The following is a 24,433-nucleotide window of genomic DNA, read 5'->3' on the forward strand; positions in this document are numbered from 1 at the left end:
ATCTAAGGAATATTTGTGGATAAATGGTCATTTATTTGTAAAATAGGTTTTCTTCTGCTGCACGACCAAGCCGTAGTATAGGAGCTCCGTTTGTATTCACTACTGTTTTGTTCGTTCAGTTTTTTTTCTTTTCAGGTAATAAGATTTACCACTCAATCAGGGTGAGAGATGGGGATTGGGAACAGCCAAATTCATAACACAAATATAAATCCTAATCTATGTTCAAAAAGTGACTTTGAAGGAACAGAAATCAAAATACCTTAGGTATTTCTCACATCATTTGTAAAAATTTAGTCCAGTAATTTCATGGGTTTATTTCATTTGTACATTTGGCTTTCTTTTGGTACTGAGTTTTATAGTTGTATTTACAGAGACTCAGCCTCTTACCATTCAAAATAAAGTAAAAGTTAAAGTAGAAATTCCTATAAAAATCGAATGTGTGTACTTAAAAATATCCATCTTTATGACAAAACAAATGATTTAATTTTAATTGAATTGTTTTGATGGCTTGCCGACCCACTCTCTTATCCTAGCTCAATATTTAGGTCAAGCTCACCAATAACAATGCCCCTGGTATCATTTTGAAGAAAGGCTATAGGTGTCTCTTTCCTTTATGAATCTCAACGAGAAGGAAATTGCATATTTGACCAATTTTAAGAGATCTAGAAGATTGCTTGCAATATTTAAGAGGTTAACTACCAAAATAAGATCCCTGCAATTTTTTTGATAAGAAACTATTTGGGGTACACTTACGTGATAATTTTAAGTTTTGAAAATCAATTTTCTTGCAATTATTTAGGGATCAATTTTACATCTCTAAAGTCTATAGAAATATCTACTGAGTTAAATGGTACATTTCTGTTGAGACTTTTCTCCCCAGTTATGGTGCATGCCTGGGGTAGACATAGAATTACATCCGGTCCTTAGAATGTGAAGTAAGATGTTTTTGTACCAGGTACTCTATTTACCTCCTTCAGTTGTGAGTTTAAAAATGTGGTTGGTCTTTTTTTTTTTTTTTTTTGGTAGCTTTAATAATGTGGGTTACAGGTGAGAGTTCAGTGTATATGAGGGAATCCTATAAAAAAAATTCATAGCTTGAAGTAAGACACATATATATTTTCTATAAGTGCCTTCGCTATTACTCCCATGAGAGAAAAATTAATTAGGGAGTTTTTTTGGACAAACAAAAAAATCATTACCATAAATCAATTGTTTCTTTATGGTTTTCTTCATTTAATCAGCTTGTCTGGTCTTTATTACCTGTGAGGTTCCAGTCATCTCATTCTACAACATTCATGAAAATAAAGATCCATTTTCCTTAATGGGACTAAAAAAATCTATTGGCATTAACAGGAACAGAAGCCTTTATGCAGTTATGGGAATAAAGGTTGGTTCTCAATTATGGGAATAAAGGATTGTTCCCCTAAATTGGCAGTTCTGAAACACAGCAGAAGGAGAAAAGGTAAGAAAAGAGTGAATTGAATAAGAAAAGAATTGTATTATTAGCAATACTCTAAGCACACATTTCTAGTTACCCGATGATTAAAATATTTAAAGATGCAAATGTAATTTAATTAATTCAGGAAGCGACTTTTCCTCCCTCTAATTTATCCTCAAGGGTCTCAGTGTTTTATCACACAAGCTCAGCATTTGTGGCTCCTGGTCTGGCAGAAAGTTTTCCTACAGAATATTTTTCACAAACGGAAGCCATGGGGAAGACTGAAAATCCTTGATGTAACATGGAGCTCTGTGCTCTCTGTGTAACAAATCAGCTGCCCCAACACTGGAACAACTTCAGGCCTCATATGTCCTGGCCGTAGCCATCTGCCAAGGGAACACTTTTGTGGATGAAATGCCAACGTTTCCGCAAGAGTCAAGACTCTCTGGTAATATTTCGACTTGTGTGATTAACAAGAACCCGTGTCAGGAAAAAACGACTGGCTATGGTAACTCCAGATGTCATACCTACAGAGAACATCCGGTTGTTCTAACAAGACGAGTCGGATATAAAATGAGGTGTGCCTTTCAAGACCCAACTTTAAGCGTGATCCACTATGGTCCACAAACCCACGATTACATATATATTCAAAGTATTCACAAAATGGACTCACTACATCTTTAATAGTTCTTCCCACTTTCCCCTACACATCTTTCCCTTTTCAGACATAAATCTTCCTCGTTGTTGCCAAGGCATAGCTGAACATCTCTTCCCAACACATCCTCTGCTTTTCATTTCAGGGGATGGAATGTCTTGATATTTCAAAACGAAAGGCAAAATCCAATTTTCTGAAGCCAATTACGACAGATGTAATCTACATGAAATTACATATCTAAACTCCCATGGTCTCTTCCACTTATTTGGCACTTAAGTGCTTCCTTTAAAGTTCAATTTGTTTTATGTGTCACTTCTAGTTGCCACTCACAACTGTAGTGTCATCCTTTCACAGCACTAGCATCTGCTTAATTCATCTTTGTTCCCCCTCCCCCAACACCTAGTACATTGCCAGGTCCCCATGTGGCATTTAATAGAGGTTGAATGGATTTTATAAATGAAGAAAGGGAGGTGGTGAGAATCAGTATGGTCCTCAATATTGAAATTATTCCTTGGTGAAAATTCTGAAACTAAAATGCAGATTTCCCTCTTGTGAATTTAGAGCTCTTTCTAGCAACTAATGTTGTTTTCCAACACTGCACAACTTTTCCTATGCATGGTTCAATTCTAATTCCCAATTCCAAAATGAGATAATTAATGCTGCCATTGATAAGTGATGCCATTTATTTTTGATGTGATATAAACAAGACTTCTAAACTGTCACAGCAGGGGCACCTGTGTGGCTCAGTCGGTTGAGCATCGGACTTAGGCACAGGTCATAATCTTGCCTTTCATGAGTTCCCCCTACATGGGGCTTGCGGCTGTCAGTGTGAATCCTCTCGGATCCTCTGTCCCCCTCTCTTGGCCCCTCCCTCACTTGTGCTCTCTCAAAAATAAATAAACATTTAAAAAATAAAAATCTACAATCTGTTACAGCAGAATGGAGGAGGAAGAATAATTGACCGTGAAAAACAATTGTTCGTCTATAGCCATTTCATTACTTCAATAGCGTTAGAAGATAATGAACAAGGCGTGATGCAGAATAGATGGCAATACGCAGGTAGTAGTGCAGTCAAGAGGAAATAACAGCAATATCAAAAGGACAAGAAAAATACCTGGCATAGCATCCGGTTACCCAACAAACGTGTAATAAGGATCTACTGCCTGCCAGTTAATGTGATAAACAATTACAGAATAAAAATGTTGACTTCTCTCTCAAGGATCTCTGGTAGGAAAGACAACATCTCATAAATAAGTATAAAATAATAAATAAAATGGATAAATCATGAAGGAGATTTAAAGAGCTTTGCTTGGGGGTGGGAGTAGCAGGGGAGAGACGTGGCTAGCCACCCAGGCAACTTGTTCTCACTGCATTGCCTAATTTAATACAGCACCCGGCTCTCTGTGGGCACTTAATGACTATCAGTTGGCAAATGGATAAATGCCAGTGGTTGGGGCAAAGAGAAGAGTGTGTTATCTCCTCTGTTGCCCAGCAAACTGGTGTGGCTTGTGGGGGGTCCTCCTCAGCTGTGATAGCTCTACAGTGACTCCCAGTGGTCACAAGTTGAACCTGATCTTTGATCATAGTCTAACAAGCATGTAATTTAGTATAGTATCACACACACACACACACACACACACACACACACACACATTACATAGTTGAGTATAGTAACTAAAGCCATCACCCTTGTTTACAAACTTTGGTATTCATTCTGCTTAAAAGTGAAAAGTGTTCTGTGAAGCACAATGATGTGTGCTAGATGAACAATAAATTCCTTCCCAATTCTGAAAGCCAGATTCAGTTGTTTTAAATTAACTTTCTAATATGGTCCGGTATGGTGTTAAACTTAACATGATACAGAACAAATAGAAAAGACATTTATTATGAGAAATAAACAATGTTGTCTCCCAGCTAATGGAAATGCCCTCCTCAGGGAAAAACATGCAATATTTCTTTGAGTTCTGTCTAAAAATTTTTCTCCACTCAGAACAATTATTAGTTTGATAAAAGCTCCAACTTGTCCCAATTACTTATAAACCATGTGCCTTCTCCTTTTGCATAAAGAAAAAGAACAATAGATCATTATATTTTAGGGTATCACTATGTGGGTATTTCCAATGATGTTTAATATTTCTTTACCAATAAAAATAGCCATACAGTAGGTCATTCTGGTATATCAGTATTTACTGAGTTCCGTTCAGAACAGCTCAAAAAGCACAATCAGTGTCAACTATATGTGAAACATTATGATAAGTACTAGGAAAAAAAAAAAACAACACACATACAGCCCCTGCCTAATACCTTACAGTGTAGTGGGCAAAAAGGACCTCGCTATGTCCCAGAAGCAGAGGAAACAAGAAGAAAAAGAGAAACTGGCAGTTAGATAAGGCATTATAGTTATAATGTCACTCTCATATATGGCTCCCACATGTATGGCTCCCACATGTATGGCTCCCACATGTCACACCCCAAATGCAGGCATTCTGTGAGCAACTGTCATCTTCAGTCCCATTCATAAAGGTTTTGGGAAGACCCTGACCTATGATTCTGCTGTGGTCCGCCATCCTCCTGCCCCTGCATATTAAATTTTAGATGAAGGCTCTGAATCCACATCAGACAGAAGAGAAAAGAGACGGCTAAGGGAAAAGAACAGTTAAGCTATACACTGAAATCCTTTGAGAAATGTCCTGTCAAGAGTGCAGCTAGAAAACTCAAACTGCAAGAAGCTGTATATTACCATGTAAGTATCCAAGGAGATTCTTCTATCCCCAAGCGAAAAAGCATTGCATGAAATCAAATCGTAACACCGTCCTGAAACTGGACACCTGAGTGATATATATGGACATCTGTTCATGAAGGCTGACCCCTGGCGGTATAAATTGATTGTTGCAGGGAGAACAGTCCAAAAGATTACCTTTAAAAACAGAGCTCACTCCTCTTCAAAATGTAGTGATATATACTTTCGTAAGCATGGACATTCTAAGTGAGATGTGTGGCCATACTGTCATCTATGAAAATAAATAAAAATAGCAATATAATCTACAAAATTTATTATGAAGGAGAAAACAACTTAACAGAGAAAAGACCTATCTAGAATCAATGGGACTACCTCCTTTAAATGACTAGATATATGTTATTCTCTGTCACCTCTAGTATTGTCACCACACATGTGTGTCCATGAGACAACATTCTCAAAGTCTTCATAATTGGTTGCAAATGCCTTACAACAAGTACTCTTTTCAACTTTTAAACTTTATTTAGATGAATTTTGACATGCCACAGAACAGCCTAGGTTACATTATGAGCACATCATTTAAAAAGTAATTTGTAATTTCTACGTAATAAAAAACCAAAACATATATCATCGATGTGTTAACTAAAAAACGTAAAATAATGTGACAGCACCAGTTAAAATGAAGAGCAACTCATTTCATATACATTATTGGCTCTTTTTTTATAATGAAACAAAAAATTACATATGAAAGTCAAAATTGTATTTAGGTTTAAGGAAAGACGAGGAAAAAGTAAGTAAATGGTTTTATACATCTAAAACTAGAAGTGAATGGCCTTTTCTCCACCATCAATGTTGAACGTAGATTAACTTAGATAATTCTTGTTATAATTAAGGAGTTTGGAGACAAAAGCCACCGATAGAGGCCAAATAAGAGGTCTTGTGTGTATTTTCTTTTTCTTCTAGATGTTCTTTTTTCCACTTTTAAAAAATTTTTTTAATGTTGATTTATTTTTGAGAGACACAGAATGTGATCAGGGAGAGGCAGAGAGAGAGAAGGAGACAAAGAATCTGAAGCAGGTTCCAGGCTCTGAGCTGTCAGCACAGCTCATGAACCGTGAGATCATGACCTGATCTGAGGTCAGACACTTAGCCAACTGAACCACCCAATGGCCCCTCTTCCATTTTTTTCTATTGGCACGCCATGGAGAAATTGCAAGAACCTCTATATGTTAGACAACCTTTATCTTTTTTCTTCTTAAAGATTACTATTTCTATTTTTTGCTTTTCTACCATCCCTACTAGATGAGTCTGTGAATCATCTTTGAGGAAGTAGGATGAGGTAGTTACCCAAAGTACGAGTGCCTAAAGACTTACGTGTTGTGTATTTCCATCTACTTTTAGGTTCTTGCTAGCCTCATATGAGAAAAAAAAAAATACCATTATGGCAAATGACAATTTATAGGCCATCTGGAAATAGTTCCACCATGAGAACATAGACTCCTATGTACTGCAGTCCATGTAAATAGTAAAGGAACCATGAATTGTTAACTATGCGAAGTGTATACATACAACAGAAAATTAAAATCAAAAGAAATGAAACAAATGAATGCAAACCACTTTTAGAATAGTGGAGTTAACCTGAAACGGATCTCTAAATTCAGGAATTCTTGAGGACAACCCATCAAGAAACTCCTAAATGATATGGCTTCTTCAAAACTTGATGTCCTACAGAGTAAACTTTTAAATTTAAATTTAATTTAATCTTTTTAAATTTTCCCTCCTTCTCCACAACCAAAACCCCAGTAACAAAAGAAAACTAACAAACAAGCAGAAAGACACAAAGTCTTCCTAAAGAAAATAAGGAATTCGATCAAAAGCACAGAGCCCAAGCCAATAAATGCTTGTTTATGGCACTCCATATCCTTCCCATTAGAACAACCCAGAACATTTTAGACACTCAGGCTGTAAGGTTTTGCAGTTTTGCACCTTCCTTTTATTATTTACATGTAATTAGAGAACGAATAACAGTAATTCTGAGTAGAATGACCAAAACCTATATCAGAATGGAAGTTGGGGAATTAGTTTCAGATAAATATATATTTTCAGAAAAGTTTATAACAGACTACAATTTCCAGATCATTTGCACTAAATTAAAATTCATATTCAGATTTTTTTGCAACCTGTGTTCTTCTTAAATAACTTATCTTTTAACATGCTTTAAAAACTATCTAAAATCCCATGCACACATTTCTCTTTTTTATGTTTATTTATTTTTGAGAGTGAGAGAGGGCGGGGGAGGGGCAGAGAGAGAGGGAGATACAGAAAGTGAAGCAGGCTCCAGGCTCTGGGCTGTCAGCACAGAGTCTGACGTGGGCCTCGAACTCACAAACCGTGAGATCACGACCTGAGCCGGAGTCGGACACTTAACCGACTGAGCCACCCAGGCACCCCTCCCATGCATACATTTCTAAGCTTTCTCCAGTCATTGTCAGCCACTCCTCCTCTGAACAGTAGGAGCCAACATGCAAGGTGTGGGACTCAACAACTAAAGCCTCTTCCTTCTCTTTGAAACTGCTTAGTGACAGTCATGTCTGTTTATCAAAGAAATTTGTTCTCACACTTTTCTGCTCTTTCTCTCTTACATCAGTGTTTTGAGAATCTAATGTAGTCCAATATTCTCAGCACACAAATCTCTATAAATAAATCTGTAATTCAGTTGCAAACACACTAAAGCTTGAGACCATCAATCAAAGAAAAGACACACAAAACCAAGCACAAATTCCCATGTCAGCACAAAAGTAAAATCTTCAGATGCAACAAAGGAGTGGAGAGCTAAAAAAGAAGAGGGACCCTTATTCCAGTGTCCCAATTGCTGATCCCATTTCAGTCTTTTTTGTTGTTGTTGCGTTTTTTAAAAACATATTCTTGGGGCGTCTGGGTGGCTTTGTTGGTTAAGCGGCCAACTTTGGCTCAGGTCACGATCTCACGGTTTGTGCTTTCGAGCCCAGAGTCGGGCTCTGTGCTGACAGCTCAGAGCCTAGAGCCCGCTTCTGATTCTGTGCCTCCCTCTTTCTCTGCTCCTCCCCAACTCATGCTCTGTCTCTCTCTCTCAAAAATAAAAAATAAACATTAAAAAAAAAATATTCTTTCCTTGTATTAAAGTCGTGTCAACGATCTATCACAACAAAGAGATCCAGATGGAAAAACCAAAATTGGTCTCCAATTCACACTACAGAATGGACCAGAGGGCTTAGGTTTAATCACCACTACTACATAAATAAGTCTCTTAGGTGCCCTTGCATTCTCCAGTTGAAAAAATCTTCAATTTCAACATGCGGAAGATTCAGCCGCACTGGGCTGTTATTTGTAATAGGTCTTGCCCTCTCTCTCTCCTGCAATACTCCATAGAGTGATGAGCAAATGTATTCCCCTTACAGTTAAAGAGTTTGGAAATTAAACCTATCTACCCAGAGGTAGATAAGTAAAATCTCACTTTATGAAAGCTTTCCAGATGTCTTTACATCCGCTTCTTTCCCTTGAGGCAAAGAAGAACCAAAGAGAGAAACCCTGAGACTTTAAATAATTCTCTTTTTGTCTGGCAGTTCTTCCTACACAAGTCAGGGTCTGCAAAGGATGCTGTAGCTGCTTTGGCAGCCTGATGTTCACAGTCACGTGCATACCGCGAAGCCTCAAACATTTTGTTTCTTCTAAGCTCAACAACCACCACTGAATGTAAACTTAGTTGCTGCGACACGGGAAAGCATAACAGGCAGAGAAATTTCAATTAAACAAACTATGCTCTTTTCCAAACACTCCCTAAGGCCAGATCCTCGGGATTAGTCAAACGTAAATGTCATTCCAATCACTCTAAATATGTCACTAACACATACAAAAATCTAAAGTAGTCATCTTTTTTTTTTTTCCAAGCTGAATGACCTATCAATAATAATACCTTAGAGTTACTTAAACCCCCGTCTCCAAGGATCTCAATGTTCTATCTACCCTCTGCCACTCAAGACTTAGGTAGGATACAGGCAGAGTTCATACTGTTGATGCTTAGGCAACAGCACTTAGAAATCAAGTAGCAACCAAGAAGAGTGAGGCGAGAGTGAAGCCAATAACACAGAACGGAATGAGAAAGTGAATGTGATGTATGAAGTAGGGAAGACAAGTGAGCTAGGCAAGAGCCAGCACACTTGAGCAAGCAGCATGGGTTGACAGAAGTCCTTTTCCACTGGCTAACAGGAAGGCTGTGTTCCCATCGCTCAGATGGGTCACGCAGATAACCTCAGTAGTATTTGAAGCTTTTTGTGAAGACAAACAATAAATTTAATTCCAACCTTTATTTTCTCTTCACTAATACTCAGCATGATGTCTTTCTTAAAGCATAGGATAAATCTATGTTTTAATTTCATTTGAAATTTATTGGTGACTCTTGGGTGCAAAAATAATGGTGATAAACACAATTTATCCAATTTTAAAGCAAGAATGGTTACTGGAGCTTACTTTTCCCAATCCTCCCATCCGTAAAAAGAAAACTGAGACCCAAATGGTTGACACGACTTGTTCCACACTATATTAAGAATAAGAAAAGGAATTAAGACTAGACCTTAGATCTACTGGTTTTATGTCCTTTTTCCTACTCCAAGTGGTCACTCATAAACAAAGCCCGCCTTTTTGAGTTTTTATTTCCTCCACTGTGATATCAGGCAGTGAAGGATCAAGAAATAATTAAAAGTGAAACACTTAGAAAGAGGAAAATATCAATAAACAAATTCTGACTTTCTGGGTACAATGGAGAAATTCATTCCAGTATCTAGGGAATATTACCAGTTAATATCTATTACCCTTTATTATAAAACATCAATCTTCCTGATTCTCACATTTAGACAAGTAAATCATTCCACAGACATGAAATTTGTTATTTGGAACAAACCTTTCGAGGTTATCCTAATTTTATGTCTTGTAACTCCTTTGTGTCACGTAAGAAACTTGAGACTTTGTCCAAATGTTTCCCCTTTCCAAAGTACGAGGTTCTTCTCTCTCTCTTTCTTTTTTAACTGAAGATCTTTGTTAACAGGTGCTTGTACTTGGTTGACATTTTGGGGAAAAAAAATCAAGTTGTAAATTTTTATTACAAATTAAAAGTGTGGTTCTTTAAGAAAAAAGAGAGAGAGAAAGAAAAAAAGAAAAAGGAAACAATCGCAACTTGCCCAGACGCGAAACAACGTAAAAACTTCAGCCCCACCTTGCTTAGCATCTGGAGCCGAGGAATTTTCTCCGGTGGAGGCTGCTTTTGTCTTTTTGCCTTCTTGCGGTTTGGGGTGTTCTGGGCCTCGGGTGCGGTAAGTGAAGAGGTGTTGGCACTGATGACGAGGTGGCTGTTCAAGTCCGTGCTATCTCCTCTCCTTGGTCTCGTCGCCTTGACATTGCTTGTCGCGTTCACTGCCTTTGTCCCTAGGCTCTTCGGTCAGCAGGGCCCCTGCAGAACCGTGGTCTAGGGCCTCGGGGCCGATTCCATCTGGCTCGGCTGCGCCCTGCTGTCCGCACCACGCATCACTTCTGCCCGCACTGGAGGGCCGGAGCGCTGGGCTGGCGCTCGGGGGGTAGGGCCGCGCTGTCGGGTCTGGCCTGCGTTAGCCCCCTCCAGTCCCTCACTTTCCCACTCTCGCTCCTCTCATCTTTCTGCCGGTAACTGGTGCAGGTAATGGCGCCCGTACCCCCCGCAAGGTGGCCGGCGTCTGTGACGCTTCCGGTCGGCTGCACGTTTCCTGCCTTGCCCTGGAACTGCACCTGCAGCATTGGCTGCCCCGCCCCCGCTGCGCCCGCAACTTCAAGTCCTGCCCTGCGAAGGTGCTTCCCTGGGGCTGTTCTTTGGGGCCGTCTGCTCTACAAATCCATCTTCCTTGGTGGCATTCCTGTTGATGAGACCATATCCGTTTGTTACCTTGAGCCGTTTTCGGGTTCCCCAACTCTTCCTCGAGGTAATCCCGTAGTTCCCGCCACAGGAACCCGCATAGCGAGGCTCCCGCCACCGCTCCCAGCGCCGCAGCGGGTAGTGCGGGGCCTAGTGTCCCAGCGCTGAGGCCGAGAGGCGGGGCTGCCGGGCTCCGCCTCGCTGACCGGGTGTACCGTGATGGTGACCCGCGCCTGCCGTGGCCCCGCTCCTCCCCGGTGTGCGGATAACTAACTAGGCCTGTGGGGGAAGTGGGGCGGCCCAGAGCTCTCGGCCCTCCGCTCCTGTTCCGGCCACCAATTCAACTGTGCAACAAGCCTCTGTTTTTAATTTAATTTAATTAATTTATTTTTTTTTTAATACTTATTTGCAAGCAGGGGAAGAGCAGAGAGAGAGAGAGAGAGAGGGAGGGAATCCCAAGCAGGCTCCACGCTGCCAGCACAGAGCCCCCGCCAGGCTCAACCAGCCTACAAACCATCAGGCCATGACCTGAGCCAGAATCAAACAGTGGAATGCTTAATGGACAGAACCACCCAGGTGCCCCCACAACGAGTTTCTTAAATGACTACCACACTGGAACAATGTCCTAAAAATAATGTCTCATTCCATTCTTCAGAATTTGTACTAAGCTGGAAATGAACTGGGATCTAGGAAAGGAAGATGAGTGGGTTTTAACTAATAAGGGCTATTAGCTGTCAAAACCTATATTGTGTTATAAACAAGGGCCCTGCCATATTAATTTCTGTATTGGATAGTGGAAAGCCTTTAGGGCAATTAGTTTCTTGTAATATTGAACCCAATTCTGGTAAGACCTATCCTATAATTTCTGTTTTCAGTTCAACCTGTATTAAAACCTTCAAGTAAAACAGGATTTCTAACTCCAACTGTGAGTGTTTTGCCTTGAAACATATACTGAATTTAAAATCACATTCAGTACTTGAGCCTTCTAGGTACAGTATGTAAATTTTATTTTTCAAGAAAACATGGAATGGATGTTCCAACATAATGAATCATATGCAAATTTTTCTGTGGAGAATACATATGTGAATTTTAGAGACATTATGGTTTCCCTGGGGCACATTTATTATCGTTTTTGAGACCTAGAAATTTGCAGTGTCTTACATTATAAGGGAAGAGGAGACATAACTGGTTTTATTTCTTACTACTGGGTAAAATAGTTTTCTAAGCTCTGTGTAAACACAGTATCTTTCTAACAGCATGTTTTGCTTTTCTGATAATGTATTTTTGCATACAAAGCCTTTAAGGGTAATAGGTTCTCCAGACTGCGAATGGAAAGTAGGCTTGATGTCTGACTTGAAAGTGGCTATGATAAAAGGTCAGCAGACATCATCAATATCTGATGATTTCTCATCAGTGCCTCACAAGGCAATTTCAATCCAACAAATATTTATTGACAGCTTATTCCGTAGTGAGTCAAATCCAACTCTGGGCTGTTATCAGTTTCTGTTCATATGCGCTAATAAACAAATTCTGAAATAGCCCAATGGTGGAGACGCCTGGTCTAGGCAGAGAAGGGAGCAATCACAGTAACTAAATCTGACTTCTCACACCAAAATAGGGACAATGAAGACCCTTCCACTTTTAAAGGATCCTACAGAGCAAATTTGGTTCACTGTCAACGAGCAGGATTATGTTATACCAGTTGGCAAAAAAGTAAAAGATTTTATTTCAGATTTTTGGTTTCATGTGTTCTTTCGGATGTTTGGCATTCACTCATGGTGACAGTGCTTGTAAAAAAAAAAATACTGAAGGTTCTTCTTTCTTCTTAAAGATTTTGCCATGTTCTACATTTTGAAAACAAACTCAATGAAAACATCAGCAAAAATCTTGCTGTTTCCATTGAAAAGACATAAAGAGCTAATGAGCAGTTTCTCTTGTGTGCTCAAGGATCTTGAAACAAGAATGCATTTCACAAATGGAAAAGAGAGTGAAGAAGAAAGGAACCAAAGTGAAACCCAAGAAAGCCTAATCACCCATCTCATGTCAAGTTCTTATTAAGTGAACAATTCATGGAAATGAGAACTTGATGGTGGCCAAATTCCCATTGTATATGAGTATTTAAGTGGATAGAACACTGGATTAATGAAGAGGCTGCTTTATCAGTCATTTGGGCATGAGAAAGTCTTTTTGTTGAAATACATTGACTAACTAAATAGCAACTAAGAGCTTCTCTGTGCAAGCTATAACCGGATATTCGTTTTTTTAAGAAAAAATGCCTTAAAAACAGGAGTGAAAATAGTGTGAACACAGAGCTCAAATTATAAGTACTGTATAATTTATCTCTATGCCTCCTACTAAGGTAGCCAAAAAAGCCCACAGGAAACAAAATTGAATAAGAAACATCAAATCATGTTCAAAATTGAACGTCAGCTAACCTGTAGGCTCCAGAGATGAAGTACATAGCATACTATTTTAGTTTGACACTTATTTGAAGTATTGCTATATTGTCCAACGGTAAGTCAGTTATTCACCATATGGTGATTTTTCTACAAATAATTGCCATTTTAAAGTGTTTACAGTGAAAATGAATATTTCTGACACATGAGTTTATACTCGGAAAGACAAGCCGTAGCCTGGAAAACATGTGAATGATCAATAAAATTCTATGTATGATGATCTAATTTGTTAAATGAATCCCAAAGGAAATCAATAATGTTTTCTTCCTTAAATATGGCTTTCTCTGGAAAATTACTTTAACATTAATCCAAGGCCTTTGAAAGTTCCAAACATAGGGCAAATAAATACATTGAATGCAACAAAAATACATTATTTTAAATTTTTTCCAAGAAGTTTTCTTGAATTTTACTGTCTCACACTATACTACTCTGGACCACATTTGGTTGAGCGGAGTTATAATATTGGAAATAATCATCAAACCAAATCATAGCTACAATGCATAGCCAGATGTGGAATTGTCTTAGTGGGAGATGTCAGAGAAGCATAGTCTATTCCATGCTAAAATTTTTTAAATATCTATTGAATACCAATCCCGAGCAAGTCTTTGATTTATGTTCTATACAAAGTATATAAAAATCAAAGCCAGTAGGGAGGCTGGGTGGTTCAGTTGGTTAAGCATCAGACTTCAACTCAGGTCATGATCTCGCGGTTCATGGGTTTGAGCCCCGCTGGGCTCTGTGCTGACAGTTCAGAGCCTGGAGTCTGCTTTGGATTCTTTGTCTACCTCTATCTGTGCCCCTCCCCCACTTGTGCTCTGTCTTTCTCTCAAAAATAAAATAGAACATTAAAAAAATAAAAATAAATCAAAAACAAAAGTTTTGACCTTGAGGACCTTACATTTTAATGTGAAGGGTGTTCATAACTGTTAGGAGAACTATACACTCTGTGACAGAGGCAATTATTACTAGTCCCAAAAGAGACTGGCCCTTTATAGAGTATGAAGATTTTGAGATGCGTGGTTACAGGACTTGGGATAAAATTAGCCCAGATGAGGGGAAACAGGCAAAATCGGCATCCCTTGAATGAACCTGGCTTTCAGAGACTATATATAAATACACAGAGAACATAATGGATGGCAAATGTAGGCAATAGTAAAATGGACAGACACAATAATAGTGTTTATTGTGATCTAGGACATCAACAAAATATGTTCAAAGATTACATGCAGAAAAGAAAGAGAATTCATCTGAGTCCAGTACCCTTCACAGGAAACAATTGCCAGAAACATGTAGGCAAGAAGTACCCAGCATCCAGTCAACCGGTATCCATGGGTAGATGGTCTCCCAAAGACCTAATGACCTGAGGACACAGGTGAGAATGGGGAAGACAAAAAGTAGGAAGGAGCCATTCCCACTTGGATAATCTGAAAGGGCTTCAAGAGGAAGGCATTTTTTTTAACTGAGACATGATTTAAGGTTTCAGACAGATAATAATTTTGAGAAGAACATGTAAGTGCCCATAAAAATCAGGTGTGTCAGAAATATATTTTCAGCACAGGGGATCGGTTGCTGCAAGCCAGAGAAGGGGTGAGAATAATGCAGACACATCAGCTAGGTAGCTGGAAGCCAAGGAAGTCATGTGAGCTGCAGGGTACACAGAGCTGGCAGGTGCACAGGCAGCCCGTATGGTTGGGAGATTTATTGTTATAAACAAAGTAGTAAATTGATTGAGCAAATAACTGTGTGTGTGTGTGTGTGCACGACTACATGGGTGTATGGAGAGGGAGAAGCAGAGACAGAGAAAACAGGGAGCAGATTTCTCACTGTCAGAGAAGGGATTTACAAACATGGACAGAGGAGAAGAGAAGTCTTCAGAAGAGTTTAAATAAGAGATACTAGCATGAACTCATTTTTTTTACAATATTCAGATACATAAAGAGAATACAGAGATATGTACATACAGGTGTATGAATATATGTACATGTATTTCCTAGTTCTGTTTTCTGAGAGTACTTGAAGCAATGCTATCCCAAAAGCTATGAAGTACTAAGTACTTAGTACATAAAGTACTAAGATCTTGGTTTCTGAATACCATCCTTCATTAAAAAGAATCAGAGTTTGTGGCACCTGGGTGGCTCAAAAGGTTAAGGGACCAACTCTTGGTTTCAGCTCAGGTCATGATCTCAATGTTTCATGGGTTCAAGCCCCGCATGGGGCTCTGCACTGATAGCAAGGAACCTGCTTGGGATTCTCTCTCTCCCTCTCTCTCTCTGCCCCTCCCCTACTCACACACGTGCTCTCTCTCTCCCTCTCTCTCTCTGCCCCTCCCCTACTCACACACATGCACACTCTTTCTCTCTCTCTCTCTCAAAATAAATAAGTAAACATTAAAAAAAAAAAGAATCAGAACTTTTTGGAAAGTGACTGATTCCAGGGCTAGAGGGAGGTATAAACCAGATAAGCCTCAGACATCTCATTATGCCAAACAGTAAAAAAATACAAAAACAAATGAGTTCTTTTGAAGGGGCCACATCTATTACAATTTACATCAGAATAAATAACAAGAGTAATGGATTTCTAACTCACTGAACAAAATAGGGATTTGTAATTCCATATATAATAAGGTGGAAAATAATAAAATAAAAATAAAATCCATATAATATAAACAAATAATAATAAAAAGGAAAATCTCTCTACTACAATAGAATAACTAATACATGAAGACAATTAGAATATCACCCATTTGACAACCATTATAGATTGGTGGCTAATTCAGGAGAAAACCATCAATGGATGCTAAGACTGGTCGACATTTTGGTAAGTAACAAGTCAGTAATGTAATAGAATTTCTCCTTGCAGAAAACTAATAAATTACAAAGGGGAAAGTAGAGATTCCTGGAATATTCTGTCTTGACCAAGTGATTAATATCACCAGTTGTAGGACAACTTCGCTGATATGCCTACATTCTCAAGAATTGAGAAGAGCACTGTGTTATTTCTTCCAAGAATGCAAGGCTTGACTACAGTTAAGAGAAAGCATCATTTGGACTCATGTTGAGGATCAGATTATCAAAGTCCTAAGAGGCCAGGAAACATTGAGGAATTTTTCCAGACTCAACAAAACTGAAAGGATATGACAACTAAGGGAAACACAGGTGTCTAGATCACAAAGGAAAAAGCAACATTGTTGGAGACACTGGTGAAATTTAAATGCTGCCTGTAGATTGGAAGATAGTATTTTTTCATTGTTGATTTCCTAATATGGGGGTCAGTGTGAAGGTTCTGTAAGAGAGTGTCCCTGTGTTGGAGAAGTAGATATTGGAATATTTAGAGGTAATGGGGCATCACAATTGCAATTTGCTCTCAAATGGTTCGACAAATGACAGTGGATATATACATAGAGCAAGAAAGGCTGATAAAACACAGACTGAATCTGAGAAAATATGATGAGGGAGTTCTTTGAACTATTCTTGCAAGTTTTTTTTATAGGTTTGAAATAACTTAAAAATAAAGTTTAAAAAAGAAACATGACTTTATAAACTATTACTCAATTTCATTTCTATGTTGAGTCACATTTCACTGAAATGACAGAAAATGAATCACAGTAAATTCCAGGTTTTCCCTTCTCCAGGGATGTGTCTAACCTGGTGAGGATGGATGGATGGATGGGAAGACAGAGTTGGTGTCAGGGCATGAAGGAGTCTGACCTTCCTAGGTTTGAGTCATCCTACAAGGCTTGCCTGGACTGAGGAATTCTTCACCCCACCTAACTCTCTCATCTGCTTCCACAGTTACTGCCTCTGGGGGTCCCCCCTCCCTTCCTATCTACACTTGCTATTCAGTTCCTGTGGTTGCCCTGCCCTCTCTTCACTAGGCCCAGTGGAGAAGAATCCCTTTTCTATTTTAAAGCTGTGGCAAATGACCTCTGTGAGACTAGCCCCTACTCAATCCTTTCCTCTTCAGGGTCTACTCTTGTCACTTCCCACACATCTCTGCTCATGGCATCCTGCTTCACCCAGCCCTGGTTCCAGGAAAATAATTTTTTTCTGAGGGGAGAGAGAAGGGTCAGCCTGACCTCTTATCCTACATGTTAAGTTTTCCTCAAAAGTAACTATTGTATAAGTCTGTAATGGATTCAAATTTGGAGAGACATTTTCTCTTCTATTTTTAGCACTGAATTATTTTTCATCCATTATAGTAAACACAAAGTCAAGGATCTACTTGTGTAAGGCAGGAGAGCAAAGGATGTAAGTGGAGGGGCTCCTGGGTGGCTCAGTCGGTTAAGCATCCGACTTCGGCTCAGGTCATGATCTCGTGGTCCGTGAGTTCAAGCTCCGCGTCGGGCTCGTGCTGACAGCTCAGAGCCTGGAGCCTGTTTCAGATTCTGTGTCTCCCTCTCTCTGACCCTCCCCTGTTCATGCTGTCTCTCCCTGTCTCAAAAATAAATAAAACGTTAAAAAAAATTTTTTTTAAAAAGGATGTAAGTGGAGAACATTAGGTTAGCTAACATTTTGGAATTGTAAGTTAACCAGGTGGTACTCATTCTGGGACCTCACTTTGAGAGCCACTGGCCTAACCTAACATTTTCCAGAAATCAATTTTTACTGATTTCAGAAAGGTTTATTGGTTTTGGAGTCTGGCAGATCTAGGCCTTAACTCCTGGCATTGCTTCTTACCAGCTATGCTAACTTAAGTAAGTTGAATTCCAATAATCTCCTACTTCTACCAAATTTACCAACATACAGTCATATGATAGTCATAGTACTATTTTCCCGATGAATTGAGTGTAAACATTGTTATGGACTGAATGTTTGTGTCCCCCCAAATTTATTTGTTGAAATTCTAATCCCTAATAATGTGATGCTATTAGGAGATGGGGCCTGTAAGAGGTAATTAGGGTGAAGGCCTCGTGAATAATATTAACACCCTTAATAAAAAGGCACAAGAGAGCTTGATTCCTCTCTCGCTGCTCTTTTCATCCCGTGAGGATACAGTGAGAAGTCAGCAGTCTGAAACCTGGAAGAGAATACTAACCCAAAGCTGACCATCCTGGCACCCTCATCTCACTCTTCCAGGCTTTAGAGCTGTGAGAAATCAATTTCTGTTGTTTACATAAGCCACCAAGTCTATAGTGCTTCGTTATAACAGGCTGAACAAACGAAGAAAAACGTCATGTTGAATAACCGAACTGAAGTGTTTTACTGTCCATAGTTTCACCATAACAATGTAGTTGTTTGCTTACTTCATGATATTTCAAGATTAGAAGGATAACAAAAGAAATCTCTAACTTACTATTAGAGATTGAAGCCGTAAGTGGGGAGAAAGTCCATAATTTCAGGGGACAGTGAAGTGTGTGAAGGCTGCAAGGAGCGGAGGCGTGGTTTGTTCAGGTACCTGGGTAGAGCGTCTTGAACAGCACCCACCTCACTTTCAACTGCAGACACACTGAGACCCAGCCCCAAACTACATGGTGGAGCTGGGGGTACTGGACGCAGCCAGGCTGCTTGCCAATTTCTTGTAAAGGAATGTTTCCTTCCATGCAGAGAGTTTTGTGAATTACATGTCTAGCTAGAGCTTCCTTCTTGAAAAAGCAAGAGACCCTGGAAAAGATCAATCCAATGAAATAGCCGATTTTAATGAAAACTATAGAATATGATGATGCATGCCTCAGTGCATCAGTCAGTTCAGGGCTCTCCTAAGAAATGGAACCAATTACAGATTTATTCTTGCCTTCATGGGCAATCATAGAAATAGACCTCATTTCAATTATATATGGTATTTAATATATAATATTAATATATATGTATATATAAAGAAAGAGAGAGAGACAGAGATATAGGGAAAAGGGGACAGATAAATACAGAGAGAGAGAGATTTATTTTAAGGAATTTACTTATGTGATTGTGAGGGCTGTTAAGTCCAAAATCAAGGCAGGCAAGTAGACTGAAAAGTCAGGCAAGAGTCTTGTGTCATAATCTTGAGGCAGAATTCATTCTTTTCTGGGAAACCTACGTTTGGGCTCTTAAGACCTGATTACAGAAGCTCATCCACATTACCAACGACAATCTCCTCTCCTAAAGTAAGCTGACAATAAATGTTAATCAGACCTGTAAAATACCTTTATAGCAGCATCCAGGCTAGTGTTTAACCAAACAACTGGTCATCATAGGGTAGCCCAGCTGACACATAAAATTAATCATCCCTCTCAGTATCTTTTAAAATTGTTTGAATTCTCAGAAAATCACTTTTGAAAAGAGCATATGAAAACATGGAGATGGTCTGTCCAGTTCTTTCACTTCAGAGACAGACAAACACACATACATGCAAGACTCTAAAACATGCCCAAAATTATGCTCAGAAGTTTATTACTTGGAGATATAATCTATTTAAATACGTATGTATGACTGAGGTTTACTCAATTCTGAACTCTAATCCTAGAAGAGGAAGAATTTTTTTTTAAGTAAGTTAGTCTGGAAGATGATGAGAGGGTTAACAAAAAGACAGCAAGAGAGATAGATAAAAGAGAAAGGAAACAGAAAACAGAGGCCTATTGACAAAAGGGGAAGGTTTTATTTACATCCTCACGAATAATGACTCCAGCTATATTTGAAAAAATTGCCAGGGGGCGTCTGGGTGGCCCAGTGGGTTAAGTGTCCGACTTCAGCTCAGGTCATGATCTCATGTTCGTGGGTTTGAGCCCCATGTCCGGCTCTGTGCTGACAGCTCAGAGCCTGGAACCTGCTTCAGATTCTGTGTCTCCCTCTCTCTGCCTCTCCCTTGGTCACACTCTGCCTCTCTCTCTCAAAAACAAACATTAAAAAAAATTTTTTAAAGAAAAAATTGCCAGGATTGCATAACTAGACTTAATTGAACCATAGTAACAAGGACAATTAGGGTGTGTCCAGACACACTGCTTAAAAAAAAAATAGCAACTTCATAGGCTATCATAGAAATAGACCTCATTTTAAAAATATATCACAGGCAACAGCACAATTGAAAAGATCTTGTGTATAGAAAATTAAGGGATCTAAACATAATAAATAAATTCAAAGAATTTCCCAAAATGGACCCAGTTAAATTCTTTGTATAGAAGGCATCAATACAAGTCTTTTCACCTTGCAAACCTGCCTCTCTTTCCTCAGTCCTTTTTCTTCTAACTCTGTTTATCTTCTTTGTACACGACATTCACTTTAAAGTTAATGAGGTTGGAAAGAAATCATGCAGTGAGCATTTGAGGGGAAAAAGGCGGGAAGGTTCAGATTAATTCACCATGAAGATCAGCCACGTTCTGTCCACAGCCTTATCACTTTTCATTCTTGCATATAGAAAAACATCTTCAGTATGTTTTCCACAAATTAATTGGTTTGGCTTAATCCCAGCACACCACTCACTCCTTTTAAGTAGGTTAAAGCCCTTGAAATTTTAAGCTTTTGCAGAATAATTTAAATATTTTACTTGTGGAAATGGCTTCTTTACTGGGTTCACATAATTACATTTTGCTAGGAAAAAAAGTAAAAAATAATAATAATCTGCCTTGAGTTTATTCCTCAGAATTAAAAAGAAATCTTTATAAATTAGTAATTATTCAAAGAAAAGTTGCAAACGGAAGAGGAAAATAAGGTATCAGGCATAAGTTGAATCATAGTTGAAGACCTCCATGTTTGTCTTCCTGATCTGGTGGTTATGCGATTGAGTGCACATGTAATTCAGCTCTTCAGAGTTTAAAAACAGTGCATAATTATTTAATAAATTATTTTCTTACAACATGGGTAGATTGTAAAGACAACATTTCCTTGGATGATAACATTGCTCAAAACATGGTTGTCATCTGACTTACACAATCTCACTTAGTTTGTCCCTATAAAATAGGCTGGACAGGTGGGTAATACTAACCTAATTTTATAAACAGGAAACTAAGGTTTAGTAAATTAATCACCTTGATTTAGAAATTTAACAGGTGTAAAGGTGAAACTAAGATTTTGACTTCTGGCTTCAAAATGTTGCTCTTTGGGGGCTCCTGGGTGGCTCAGTCGGTTCGGCATCTGACTTCAGCTCAGGTCATGGTCTCACAGTTCGTGAGTTCAAGCCCCGCCATCTGGCTCTATGCTGACAGCTTGGAACCTGGGGTCAGCTTCGGATTCTGTCTCTCCAGCTCTCTCAACCCCTCCCCTGCTCGCACTCTGTCTCTCTCTCTCTCTCAAGGATGAGTAAACATTTAAAAAAAAAAATGTTGCTCTTTGCAATAACCTAGTTGTCTTTTGTTAATGTTGAGCTAATATTCCTGGTGACATTATACAACAAGATAATCGAAGACAAATACTGTGTGATATCTCTTATATGTGTAATCCAAAATAAGACAAAACACAATCATGAAAACAGAGAGTAAAATGGTGCTTACCAGGGGTGGGAGAATAGGAGAGATAGGAAGGATACCTACTTGCAACTAGTAGGTAATTATACCCTAAGGACCTAATGTATAACACATTGATTGCAGACAACAAAACGGAATCATAAACCTTAAACTTGCTAAGATTAGGTCTTAATTGTTTCCAACATTAGGAGAGATGATAGTTATGCGATGGGATAGAGAAGTTAGCTAATGCTACAATGGCAATCATCCTGCAATATAAATCCATCAAATCAGTATGTTGTATACCTTAAACTTTAAAAAATGTTGTACATCAAATATATCTCAATAAAAACATTTTATCAATATAAACCATTTAAAAGGGCTTACTATATGCTAGATGCTCTAAATACATTAATTCATGTCATTCTCATATCAGTTCCATAAGGGAGATTGTATTTTACAGACTGAGGCTCATAGTCACTCAGTTTCCCAATATCAGAGCTGAGCTTTGCAAAACCTCTAAGCCGAGATCAGGGCTACCCAATTAGATGCATCGGCTCATTCTTAGATCATTTTCTGAAAAAGCACGGAGTCAGTAGAAATTGTAGCACATGCAGAGAGATGTGAAGGGAACGGAGACCAACATTTATGGTCCACATGTTTGAACTAGACGTGGGGCTTTACATGTATTCATTTGACTCATTCAGCACTCGGCCACCAAAAGTATCGTGCTATTCTATTTAATCATCACAAGTACTCTATGGGATAGGTACTATTCCATTTGACAAGCGAAAAAATGGAGACAGAGTTGGTAAATAATTTGCCTCGTATCAGAGCCAGGATTGAACACTAGTTAAATCCGACTCCAAAGTCATAATATTTTCACTTTGGCATTCCTGACTAACAATGCATTTAAGTCAGTTGAGTAAATGCAAATAATGATAGTGTCTGGTAATTCCTGGGCTACAGATAACTCACAGACAGCGCTGATCACGACAGCAAAATTCGAGGTAGACCTCAAGGCACTTCATAGCATTTTTTTGAACAGTCAACTTTTACTAAGTATTTTTTTCCCTGACCTGGTCTACAGCATTAATACAGGTGTTCAGCCAATGCTTCTTAGTCTTTCTTATTCAAAAGTTATTTCCTTTGCAATACGTTGATAGATTTTCTTATATGTCTAACACAGATGAAGTCGCATTTTCTGCTTTTGCTCGTGACCTCTCGTAGGCCCTGAGACGCCAACTGTGGCAGTGAGTGGAAGCACTTGAATAATATAATAAAAAGATGTCTAGTCCACGCTGGAAAAATAGGCCTTGCCAGAGTCCTCCCAATAGTTCACTGGTCATAGTCTGTCTACAGGATCTGAAATGGTAGGAGAGATTCTAATGAAATATCTGGCCATTTCTCAGCATCTCTCCCCCTGCATGGCGAGATACCCTCGTGTAATAACAATTATGTAGCAACCACCTTTGAAGCTAGTACCTATTCATTCAATAAACGTACATTGAATGAGTGTAAAGTAATCCTGAAAATTCCAAATTAGTATTACAATGACTTCACCAGGCTATTGATTCTTCTTGTTAAACTAATATTGACTTTTCTTGTAAAATTTATATTTATCATCAAGGGATCAGGGTTCATGTGAGAAGTAGGTTTTCAATTATTGCACAAAGCAATTAAATATCCAAGTCTGTGATGAATCAGGCCGACAAGTGATCTTCAAATGTCTCAGTCAACTTCTTAATAGATCACCCTAATAACTAAATAAGAAATTACATTGACTGCAAGACAAAACAAGTAAAACCTGCTATAAGAAACAAGTGGGTCTGCAGCAATATTTTTTCAATAATGTCCTTATATTGGGCACCTCGCTGGCTCAGTCAGTTGAGCATATGACTTTGACTCAAAATTCATAAGTTCGAGTCCTACATGGGGTGAGCTCGAGCCCCACTTCAGGTGAGCGTGCTCTCTCTCTCTCTCTCTAATAATAATAATAATAATAATAATATCGTTATGTTTCCTTTTCTGCACCTCAACACTACATCTCCCTCCATCACTACCAAAAATATAGCAGGTAAGGACAGAAAAACAAAATTCCCTAAAAATATTAATGCTAAATCATAACACCCCTCACAACAAAGTATTTTCCTGACTCTAATGAATAAGTAGAAAGATAAGGAACACTCCCAATCTGCTCGTGATCAGAGTCTAAGGTTAGCCTAATGTAAATTCATGTGTATGTTAATTCTATATGTCATATGATAATCAGCATGGTAGGCCAAGTTTGAGTCTTGGACTTTTAACTAAAGCAATTACAGTAAAGCAATTACTGTAAGATGATTTCATTTTTTCGACATTAAATTTTCAGGAAATTGAACTGTGATACAGAAAGCCACAAAAAGGATAAATCAATGTATTGAATAAAAATAAAGGGGTAGCTTGCATTTATAATAATTGTTTTAAGAATTCTAACTTGTTCAGAGCTAGCCGTTCTGTAGCCGTCAATAGGTATGAATATACTTCAGTTCACGACAGCTCTTAGACCCAAGTTCTCTGAAAAGTAATTTGCTTATAAGGAAATATTGGTGGAGACGGAGCATCCTGAGGCCAAGGACAATGAGAGAGGAGCAGTGAGGCGAGGAAGGACGGCAAACTCCAGCCTTCTTCATTTTCACATGATGGTGGCAGCAAAAACTAAGAGGCAGCAGCCATCATTAGTGGAGGTTAAACTACACTTAGTGGTGGAGAGAAGAGGAATGGTAAACGCGTAAACATGTATTTAATGAGTCTTCTGTGATCAAGACCCTATTTCAGAACCCTTAAAGCACTTCCAACCTAGGGTTCTGAAGAATAGACGTTAAATAACACTGATCTAGA

General features: G+C 38.8%; 1 long non-coding RNA gene across 2 annotated transcripts in view; it reads right to left on the reverse strand.

Annotated features, from left to right (window-relative positions):
- Positions 1–10,890, reverse strand: part of LOC113604796 (uncharacterized) — a 128,807-nt gene extending 117,917 nt beyond the window's left edge. For both annotated transcript variants that reach the window (XR_003426814.2, XR_008297609.1), the window contains exon 1: positions 10,079–10,890. This is a non-coding gene — a long non-coding RNA (uncharacterized LOC113604796). The remainder of the gene's footprint in view (positions 1–10,078) is intronic.
- Between the last annotated feature and the right edge of the window lie 13,543 nt (positions 10,891–24,433).

This window comes from Acinonyx jubatus, chromosome C2, assembly GCF_027475565.1.
Source record: "Acinonyx jubatus isolate Ajub_Pintada_27869175 chromosome C2, VMU_Ajub_asm_v1.0, whole genome shotgun sequence".
Classification (NCBI taxonomy): domain Eukaryota; kingdom Metazoa; phylum Chordata; class Mammalia; order Carnivora; family Felidae; genus Acinonyx; species Acinonyx jubatus.